Here is an 11,328-nt window from a genome sequence, read left to right as displayed (position 1 = left end):
CTCGGAGGCTTAGCTGCAGCCCTGTGCTCGCCTAAGTTATAAAAATCCTACCAAGTGGAGAGCGACCCTCTCACTCGGAGGCTTAGCTGCAGCCCTGTGCTCGCCTAAGTTATAAAAATCCTACCAAGTGGAGAGCGATCCTCTCACTCGGAGGCTTAGCTGCAGCCCTGTGCTCGCCTAAGTTATAAAAATCCTACCGAGTGGTAAGCCAGACTTCCACTCGGAGGCTTAGCTGCGGCCCAGTGCTCGCCTAAGTGGACTGAAGAATAAGTCGATTGCAATAAAGGCGCCTTGCTTTGAACCTGCAAAAGACATTTCGAGCCGAAGGCAATCGTATTCAAGCACCAAATTCAAGTTTGAATCGATATCTAAAGGAACCGAAAGTGCTCAGGCGTTAAGCCCGTTAAGGTTTGTCAGTTACAATTCCACTCGGCATACCGAGGCAAATTTAAAGCGTCGAGCCAGAAGAAGTTTTTTACCCCTCCTGTGGAGGGCTGGAAGGTGCAACGAATTCATCAAGGTCAATTCCGTCGGCGATCCGAGTGGCAGCTGCAAGGAAAGTTTCCATAAAGGACCTGAAGTCGTGCTTCTTGGTATTGGCCACCCGAAGGGCCGCCAGCTTCTCTTCTCGCGCATCTTTGCAGTGGAATCGGGCCAGACACAGAGCGACATCTGCACCACACCGAGCCGAGGACTTCTTCCACTCCTGCACTCGACCAGGGATCGTGTTCAAGCGGGCCATCAGCGACTCAAGGTCATTCTGAAGTGTCTCCTCAGGCCAGAGCGTCGAGTCGATGCGCGATGTGGCGGCCTTCAGCCTTGCGAGATAGTCCACGACAGCTGCAACACGGGACTCCAGTCGGAAAACTTCCATGGCAACTTCGTCGTTCACCGGAGAATTGACGGGGTCGAGGTTTGGCTCCAGCCGGCTAGTTTCTTCTTCAAAGTTTTGACAAAACTCTGCAAGGGTGATCACTAAGTCAAGGGGATGGTCGAATGGAAAAATCACAATTGGAAATGTCTGCCAAGCATAGAGGTTTACCTTCAAGCATAAGAAACAGCTTCTTGGCAAGTCCACTCAGGAAGGCCTCCAGATCAGTTTTCTTCCCAGTCAATTCGCTGACTTGGTCGGTCAAGGCAGCTTTATCAGTTTTCAGTCGACTGACCTCCTTGTTGGCAATCCCAAGAGCAGCTTTCAGATTGGTATTGTCTTGTTCAAGCTTGGTGACTGAAGCTAACTTCTCGTCAGCAAGCTTGATCTTCTCAGCTAGCTCAAGGTCTTTCTTCTGTTGGGCCTCCCTTACCTTACCTGCAAGTTACATCAAGATCAGATTTTGAAACAAGCAAGGGGAAAAGCAGTTGTCAGGGTCTCACCAAACATACCTTCAGTCTCCTCCTTTGCCTTTGTCAGCTTCTCCTGAACCAGCTTCAAGCTCAGCTCGACTTGAGTATGCTTGTGTTCCAGCTCTGAGTAGCGAGCCACAAGATCACAAGAGTTCTGCGAAGAACCAATCGGCTAAATGTCAAATATAATTCACTTCCGAGTGAAAAAGGGAAAAACACACGTTTCTAAGACTACAGCCGAATACAAGCATTCGACCGTAGTCTCGGGGACTACACCCAGTGGGTGCACTCAGCGTGCCCCCACTAATCCTGTTGAAGACAAAGTCGACCAGTCGACCTCAAAAAAAAGTGCGAGATGCATTCTCTAAGACTGTGATCAACTGCAAGCAGTCGACCACAGTCTCGGGGACTACACCCAGTGGGTGCACTCAGCGTGCCCCCACCGGTTCGTGAAATCCAGTCGACATAGTCGACTGACAACAAGATTGACATCAATAAAGCCTAAGGCCGACTGCCAGCAGTCAACCTTAGCCTTGGGGACTACACCCAGCGGGTGCACTCAGCGTGCCCCCGCTAACACGGAGTTTAATCGACAACACCCAGTGGGTGACTGCTATAAATTCCGGAAAGGAAAAGTTTTTGGCAGCATATCCAATAGAACAAACTGTGGTCGACTGACCTGCACATTGCTTTGAAGGGCAGAACTGGCGTCATAAGCTGCCTGGCTCGCATCCCGGATGGTCTTCAATTGCTCCATCATGATTCCCGCCTGGCGTATTGCCTCCTTCGCCGCGCCGGCTTGGTCTTCCGGGACATGGTGCGTCGTGAAGAGGGAGGGCTGCTGAGCACTCGTCAATGGATCTGCGAAGGACACCGTGTGTCGAGTGGTGTTCTCTTCCTCCGCAATCAGAATCTCAGGTGCCGTCACATCCTGGGGCACCTTACTGGCGGACGCTTTCCTGCTCCTCCTGCGTGCCAGTGGTTCTTCATCCTCATCGTCATCAGGGAGATTGATAACAGTATTGGGTGGAGCTACGAAGAAGAATCAGGATCAGAGATCGCGAATCAGTCGACTAAAAATGACGTTGAGTGCACAGTGCCTGGGTTCGGAGTTGCTGCGTCCTCCATCTCGTGATCGTCAGCCCGGGCAGAGGTTTCAGAAGTAGCAGCACTGCAACTCCAAAACATCAGTCGACTAAAACTTCAGTGTCGACCAGAGACAAAGTTCACACAAAATAAGAAGACTTAAGCAGCACAATTACCCTGATATGGTGGGGATGGACACCTTCATCTTCGGCAAGAGCTTGGTCGGCTTTGATGGAGCCCCCCTAGGCTGCTTCGGCGCCTTTTCAGTCGGCGCTGGAGAGGTGGTCCTAGGGCGCTTGGTCGACTGTGCAGCAGTCGCAACCCCCTTGCCACGTTCAGTCGAAGGGTCGTGGACGAGCTTCGACCGCCTTTCCGAGCGCGGTGGCACGACCTCCTCCTCTTCCTCCTCGTCTTCGGCGTCATCTTCATCACCGTCGTCTTCATCACCGTCGTCATCATCATCGTCATCGTCGTCCTCTGTAACGTCCGAGTCCCATTCCTCCTCTCCCTGGCTCTCACCCCCACTCGCCTCACCCTCCTCAGACGGAGCTTGTTCCCCATTGGGCATCGAGTACAGCTCGGTGAGAGCCTAGCAGATATCAAGACAAGGATCAGTCGACCAGTCGGCAGGATAAACAGAAATGAATGTGACAAGAGCACAGTAGAGAGCAGAGCAAGTGTACCTTGTTTGGTTCACTGTTGTGATCGAGTGGAGGAATCCTTCTGGCTCCGCGTGGGTTGTCCTTATTTCCGGTAACGGCTACCATCCATCTTTCCAGAGTGACATCATCGACTGCTTCTGGATGGACTCTAGTCTCGTCTTCGGTCCCACAGTACAACCACATGCAGTGGCTCCGGAACTGAAGGGGCTGGATGCGACGCCTGAGGAAGACCTCCAGGAGATCCATGCCCGTCACTCCCTCCCGAACCAACTGCACCACGCGCTCCATCAACATCTTCACATCAGCTTTCTCCTCCGGGATCAACTTCAGAGAGGAGGGCTTGTTCACTCGGTCCATGGTAAACTGTGGGAGTCCACTCGACTGTCCCGGCGTCGACTGGTCCTGGCAGTAGAACCAGGTCGACTGCCAGCCTCTGACTGACTCGGGAAAGGTCATGGGCGGGAAGGTGCTCTTATTCCTCACTTGGATCCCCAGACCCCCACACATTTGGACGACTCGGGTTCTCTCATCACCTGGGCTCGCCTTCTTCACGGTCTGAGAGCGACACGTGAATATATGTTTGAACAAACCCCAGTGCGGTCAACAGCCCAAGAAACCCTCACACATGGACACGAATGCAGCAAGATAGGCAATAGAGTTTGGGGTAAAGTGGTGGAGCTGCGCTCCGAAGAAATTCAAGAAGCCACGGAAGAAAACACTCGGCGGCAAGGAAAACCCACGATCAACATGGGTGGCCAAAAGCACACACTCACCCTCTTCTGGCTGGGGCTGCCACTCCTTCCCCGGAAGCCTCGCAGCTCCGTGGGGGATCAAGCCCTCGTTGGCCATGTCGAGGAGGTCATTCTCTGTGATGGTCGACTGGATCCAGTCTCCTTGGACCCAGCCCTTCGGCAGGCGGGATCTGGACAAGGACCCTCCGCGGCTGGTGGATCTCCCCTTTGCCTTCTCCGACGCCGACGCCTTCTTTGCACGCTCCAGCGCCGCCGTCTTCTCCTTGGCCATGGTCGCCGGCGAGATGCGCGAAGGGAAGTGGTGCGGGGGCGAGAGCGAGCACGCTGAGCAGGGAAGAAGGAAGCAGAGAGAGGGGGAGAATGCTAAGGCGCAGCACAGAAATCCTCGCCGAGCACATTTATAAGGTCCCTTCCGAGTGGATGACAGGTGGGCCCGGTCGATCTAATCATATCTGGGAGCAGTTATGCAGACGGGATACGTGGCGAAAAAAGCGGCGCGGAGATCGAGGCGTCTATGCCCCGTCCCATCCGAACGCCGCGGTCTGCCCCGCTTCGCGCGCGTCCCCAAATTTCGCATCCCGCGGAATCCGCGAACAGCAAATCAGTCTGTCAGACGCGGTGTTTCCGGCGATCCGTCGCTCGGAGATCGTCGAAGCCTGAAAGATCACTCGACGCAAAAATAGAATGGATCGAGTCGACTGAAGGCAAGTTGCTCCCTGTCGACGAAGAGATTCTTTGGTCCAGAACAGCGCACAACTAGAGCGCAAAGGTTAATCGGAAACGACATCAACTCCTTCTTCACTTGAAGCCTCAATCCATTCGGGGGCTAATGATGGGGTTATGTACCTAGGGTAGGGTCATGGACCTGATCCAAGTAACTTACCCCAAGACATCCTTAGAAGAGGTCGCCTTCCAGTCGACCAACGAGGACTCACTCGACTGGCCTGAAGGACTCGACCACGAAGACTCACTCGACCACCAGGAGGTCAAGAGGCACTCTACACTGCAACGGCCTGTAATCAAGTAGACTTTATGATAGTAAAGGCACTTTATGTGGGGCGTTACCAGTAACACCCCAGACTTAACTCACCTTAAACCCTCTCCTACGTGGGCTGGCTGGGGTCCTGGCGCACTCTATATAAGCCACCCCCCTCCACAGGCAGAAGGGTTCAGCACCTTGTAACTCATATACTCATAATCCACTCGACCGCCTCCGGGCTCCGAGACGTAGGGCTATTACTTCCTCCGAGAAGGGCCTGAACTCGTACATCCTTTGTGTTTACAACCTCTCCATAGCTAGGATCTTGCCTCTCCATACCTACCCCCACTCTACTGTCAGGCTTAGAACCACGACACCTGGTGCGTGGACCCGGACGAGATCCCTGCATGCCGAAGATTGTGGGTGCCAGAGCTGTTGGGAAACGTAGTAATTTCAAAAAAACTCCTACGCACACGCAAGATCATGGTGATGCACAGCAACGAGAGGGGAGAGTGTTGTCTACGTACCCACGCAGACCGACTGCGGAAGCGATCACACAATGTAGAGGAAGTAGTCATATGTCTTCCCGATCCGACCGATCCAAGCACCGTTACTCCGGCACCTCCGAGTTCTTAGCACACGTACAGCTCGATGACGATCCCCGGGCTCCGATCCAGCAAAGCATCGGGGAGGAGTTCCGTCAGCACGACGGCGTGGTGACGATCTTGATGTTCTACCATCGCAGGGCTTCGCCTAAGCACCGCTACAATATGATCGAGGTGGAATATGGTGGCAGGGGGCACCGCACACGGCTATGGAATGATCACGGGGATCAATTGTGTGTCTAGAGGTGCCCCCTGCCCCTGTATATAAAGGAGCAAGGGGGGAGAGGTGCGGCCAGCCCTTGGGCGCGCCAGGAGGAGTCCTACTCCTACCGGGAGTAGGACCCCCCCCCCAATCCTATTCCAAATAGGATTCCAAAGGGGAAAGAGAGAGAGAGAGAGGTGGCCGGCCACCTCTCCTAGTCCTAATAGGACTAGGGGAGGGGGGGAGGCGTGCAGCCCACTATGGGCAGCCCCTTTCAACTTTCCACTAAAGCCCAATAAGGCCCATATGACTCCCGGGGGGTTCCGGTAACCTCCCGGTACTCCGGTAAAATCCCGATTTCACCCAGAACACTTCCGATATCCAAACATAGGCTTCCAATATATCAATCTTTATGTCTCGACCATTTCGAGACTCCTCGTCATGTCCGTGATCACATCCGGGACTCCGAACAACCTTCGGTACATCAAAATGCATAAACTCATAATAACTGTCATCGAAACCTTAAGCGTGCGGACCCTACGGGTTCGAGAACAATGTAGACATGACCGAGACACGTCTCCGGTCAATAACCAATAGCGGGACCTGGATGCCCATATTGGCTCCTACATATTCTACGAAGATCTTTATCGGTCAGACCTCATAACAACATACGTTGTTCCCTTTGTCATCGGTATGTTACTTGCCCGAGATTCCATCGTCGGTATCCAATACCTAGTTCAATCTCGTTACCGGCAAGTCTCTTTACTCGTTTCGTAATACATCATCTTGCAACTAACTCATTAGTTGTAATGCTTGCAAGGCTTATGTGATGTGCATTACCGAGAGGGCCCAGAGATACCTCTCCGACAATCGGAGTGACAAATCCTAATCTCGAAATACGCCAACCCAACATTCACCTTTGGATACACCTGTAGAGCTCCTTTATAATCACCCAGTTATGTTGTGACGTTTGGTAGCACACAAAGTGTTCCTCCGGTAAACGGGAGTTGCATAATCTCATAGTCATAGGAACATGTATAAGTCATGAAGAAAGCAATAGCAACATACTAAACGATCGGGTGCTAAGCTAATGGAATGGGTCATGTCAATCAGATCATTCAACTAATGATGTGACCTCATTAATCAAATAACAACTCTTTGTTCATGGTTAGGAAACATAACCATCTTTGATTAATGAGCTAGTCAAGTAGAGGCATACTAGTGACACTCTGTTTGTCTATCTATTCACACATGTATTATGTTTCCGGTTAATACAATTCTAGCATGAATAATAAACATTTATCATGATATAAGGAAATAAATAATAACTTTATTATTGCCTCTAGGGCATATTTCCTTCAGTCTCCCACTTGCACTAGAGTTAATAATCTAGTTCACATCGCCATGTGATTTAACAGCAATAGTTCACATCACCATGTGATTAACACCCATAGTTCACATCGATATGTGATCAACACCCAAAGGGTTTACTAGAGTCAGTAATCTAGTTCACATCACTATGTGATTAACACCCAAAGAGTACTAAGGTGTGATCATGTTTTGCTTGTGAGATAATTTTAGTCAACGGGTCTGTCACATTCAGATCTGTAAGTATTTTGCAAATTTCTATGTCAACAATGCTCTGCACGGAGCTACTCTAACTAATTGCTCCCACTTTCAATATGTATCTAGATTGAGACTTAGAGTCATCCAGATCAGTGTCAAAACTTGCATCGACGTAACCCTTTATGGCGAACCTTTTTGTCACCTCCATAATCGAGAAACATATCCTTATTCCACTAAGGATAATTTTGACCGCTGTCCAGTGATCTACTCCTAGATCACTATTGTTCTCCCTTGCCAAATCAGTGCGGGGTATACAATAGATCTGGTATACAGCATGACATACTTTATAGAACCTATGGCCAAGGCATAGGGAATGGCTTTCATTCTCTTTCTATCTTCTGTGTGATCGGGCTTTTAGTCTTACTCAACTTCACACCTTGTAATACAGGCAAGAACTCTTTCTTTGACTGCTCCATTTTGAACTACTTCAAAATCTTGTCAAGGTATGTACTCATTGAAAAAACTTATCAAGCGTCTTGATCTATCTCTATAGATCTTGGAGCTCAATATGTAAGCAGCTTCACCGAAGTCTTTCTTTGAAAAACTCCTTTCAAACACTCCTTTATGCTTTATAGAATAATTCTACATTATTTCCGATCAATAATATGTCATTCACATATACTTATCAGAAATGCTGTAGTGCTCCCACTCACTTTCTCGTAAATACAGGCTTCACCGCAAGTCTGTATAAAACTATATGCTTTGATCAACTCATCAAAGTGTATATTCCAACTTTGAGATGCTTGCACCAGTCCACAGATGGATCGCTGGAGTTTGCACATTTTGTTAGCACCTTTCGGATTGACAAAACCTTCTGGTTGCATCATATACAACTCTTCTTTAATAAATCCATTAAGGAATACAGTTTTGTTTATCCATTTGCCAGATTTCATAGAATGCGGCAATTGCTAACATGATTCGGACAAACTTAAGCATAGATACGGGTGAGAAGCTCTCATCGTAGTCAACACCTTGAACTTGCCGAAAACCTTTTTGCGACAATTCTAGCTTTGTAGATAGTAACACTACTATCAGCGTCCGTCTTCCTCTTGAAGATTCATTTATTTTCTATGGCTTGCCGATCATCGGGCAAATCCATCAGAGTCCATACTTTGTTCTCATACATGGATCATATCTCAGATTTCATGGCCTCAAACCATTTCGCGGAATCTGGGCTCATCATCGCTTCCTCATAGTTCGCAAGTTCATCATGGTCTAGTAACATGATTTCCAGAACAGGATTACCGTACCACTCTGGTGCGGATTTCACTCTGGTTTACCTACGAGATTCAGTAGTAACTTGATCTGAAGTTACATGATCATCATCATTAGCTTCCTCACTAATTGGTGTAGTAGTCACAAGAACAGATTTCTGTGATGAACTACTTTCCAATAGGGGAGAAGGTACAATTACCTTATCAAGTTTTCTACTTTCCTCCCACTCACTTCTTTCGAGAGAAACTCCTTCTCTGGAAAGGATCTATTCTTGGCAACGAATTTGCCTTCTGATCTGTGATAGAAGGTGTACCCAACAGTTTCCTTTGGGTATTCTATGAAGACATATTTCTCCGATTTGGTTTTGAGCTTATTAGGATGAAACCTTTTCATATAAGCATCACAATCCCAAACTTTAAGAAACGACAACTTTGGTTTCTTGCCAAACCATAGTTCAGATTGTGTCGTCTCAACGGACTTAGATGGTGCCCTTTTAAACATGAATGCAACTGTCTTTAATGCATAACCCCAAAACGATAGTGGTAGATCGGTAAGATACATCATAGATTGCACTATATCTAATAAAGTACGGTTATGACGTTCGGACACACCATTATGCTGTGGTGTTCCAGGTGGCGTGAGTAGTGAAACTATTTCACATTGTTTTAACTGAAGACCAAACTCGTAACTCAAATATCTTACCTCTGCGATCATATCGTAGAAACTTTTATTTTCTTGTCACGATGATTTTCCACTTCACTATGAAATTCTTTGAACTGTTCAAGTGTTTCAGACTTATGTTTCATCAAGTAGATATCCCCATATCTGCTGAAATCATCTTGTGAAGGTCAGAAAATAATGATACCTGCTGTAAGCCTTAATATTCATCGGACCACATACATCAGTATGTATGATTTCCATCAAATCTGTTGTTTGGTTCATTGTTCCGGAGAACGGCGTTTTAGTCATCTTGCCCACAAGGCATGGTTCGCAAGCATCAAGTGATTCATAATCAAGTGATTCCAAAATCCCATCAGCATGGAGTTTCTTCATGCACTTTACACCAATATAACCTAAACGGCAGTGCCACAAATAAGTTGCACTATCATTATTAACTTCGCATCTTTTGGTTTCAATATTATGAATATGTGTATTATTACAATCGAGATCCAACAAACCATTTTTCATTGGGTGTGTAACCATATAAGGTTTTATTCATGTAAACAGAACAACAATTTATTCTCTTACTTAAATGAATAACCGTATTACAATAAACATGATCAAATCATATTCATGCTCAACGCAAACACCAAATAACACTTATTTAGGTTCAACACTAATCCCGAAATTATAGGGAGTGTGCGATGATGATCATATCAATCTTGGAACCACTTCCAACACACATCGTCACTTCACCCTTAACTAGTCTCTGTTTATTCTGCAACTCCCGCTTCGAGTTACTAATCTTAGCAACTGAACTAGTATCAAATACTGAGGGTTTGCTATAAACACTAGTAAAGTACACATCAATAACATGTATATCAAATATACTTATGTTCACTTTGCCATCCTTCTTATCCGCCAATCACTTGGGGTAGTTCCGCTTCCAATGGCCAGTCCCTTTGCAGTAGAAGCACTTGGTCTCGGGCTTAGGACCAGACTTGGGCTTCTTCACTTTAGTAGCAACTTGCTTGCCGTTCTTCTTGAAGTTCCTCTTCTTCCCTCTGCCCTTTACTTGAAACTAGTGATCTTGTCAACCATCAACACTTGATGTTTTTCTTGATTTCTACCTTCATCGATTTCAGCATCACGAAGAGCTTGGGAGTTGTTTCCGTTATCCCTTGCATATTATAGTTCATCACGAAGTTCTACTAACTTGGTGATGGTGACTAGAGAATTCTGCCAATCACTATCTTATCTGGAAGATTAACTCCCACTTGATTCAAGCAATTGTAGTACCCAGACAATCTGAGCACATGCTCACTAGTTGAGCGATTCCCCTCCATCTTTTAGCTATAGAACTTGTTGGAGACTTCATATCTCTCAACTCGGGTATTTGCTTGAAATATTAACTTCAACTCCTGGAACATCTCATATGGTCCATGACGTTCAAAACGTCTTTGAAGTCCCAATTCTAAGCCGTTAAGCATGGTGCACTTAAACTATCAAGTAGTCATCATATTGAGCTAGCCAAACGTTCATAACGTCTGCATCTGCTCCTGCAATAGGTCTGTCACCTAGCGGTGCATCAAGGACATAATTCTTCTGTGCAGCAATGAGGATAAACCTCAGATCACAGATCCAATCCGCATCATTGCTACTAACATCTTTCAACACAATTTTCTCTAGGAACATATCAAAAATTAAACACAGGGAAGCAACAACGTGAGCTATTGATCTACAACATAATTTGCAAAATACTACCAGGACTAAGTTCATGACAATTTTAAGTTCAATTAATCATATTACTTAAGAACTCCCACTTAGATAGACATCCCTCTAATCCTCTAAGTGATCACGTGATCCAAATCAACTAGACCATGTCCGATCATCACGTGAGATGGAGTAGTTTCATTGGTGAACATCATTATGTTGATCATATCTACTATATGATTCACGCTCGACCTTTCGGTCTCCGTGTTCCGAGGCCATATCTGTATATGCTTGGCTCGTCAAGTATAACCTGAGTATTCCGCATGTGCAACTGTTTTGCACCCGTTGTATTTGAACGTAGAGCCCATCACACCCGATCATCACGTGGTGTCTCAGCACAAAGAACTTTCGCAATGGTGCATACTCAGGGAGAACACTTCTTGATAATTTAGTGAGAGATCATCTTATAATGCTACCGTCAATC

This window comes from Triticum dicoccoides, chromosome 7A (genome assembly GCF_002162155.2).
Source record: "Triticum dicoccoides isolate Atlit2015 ecotype Zavitan chromosome 7A, WEW_v2.0, whole genome shotgun sequence".
In the NCBI taxonomy this organism is placed as follows: Eukaryota; Viridiplantae; Streptophyta; class Magnoliopsida; order Poales; family Poaceae; genus Triticum; species Triticum dicoccoides.
Note: the sequence above shows the minus strand (reverse complement) of the source record.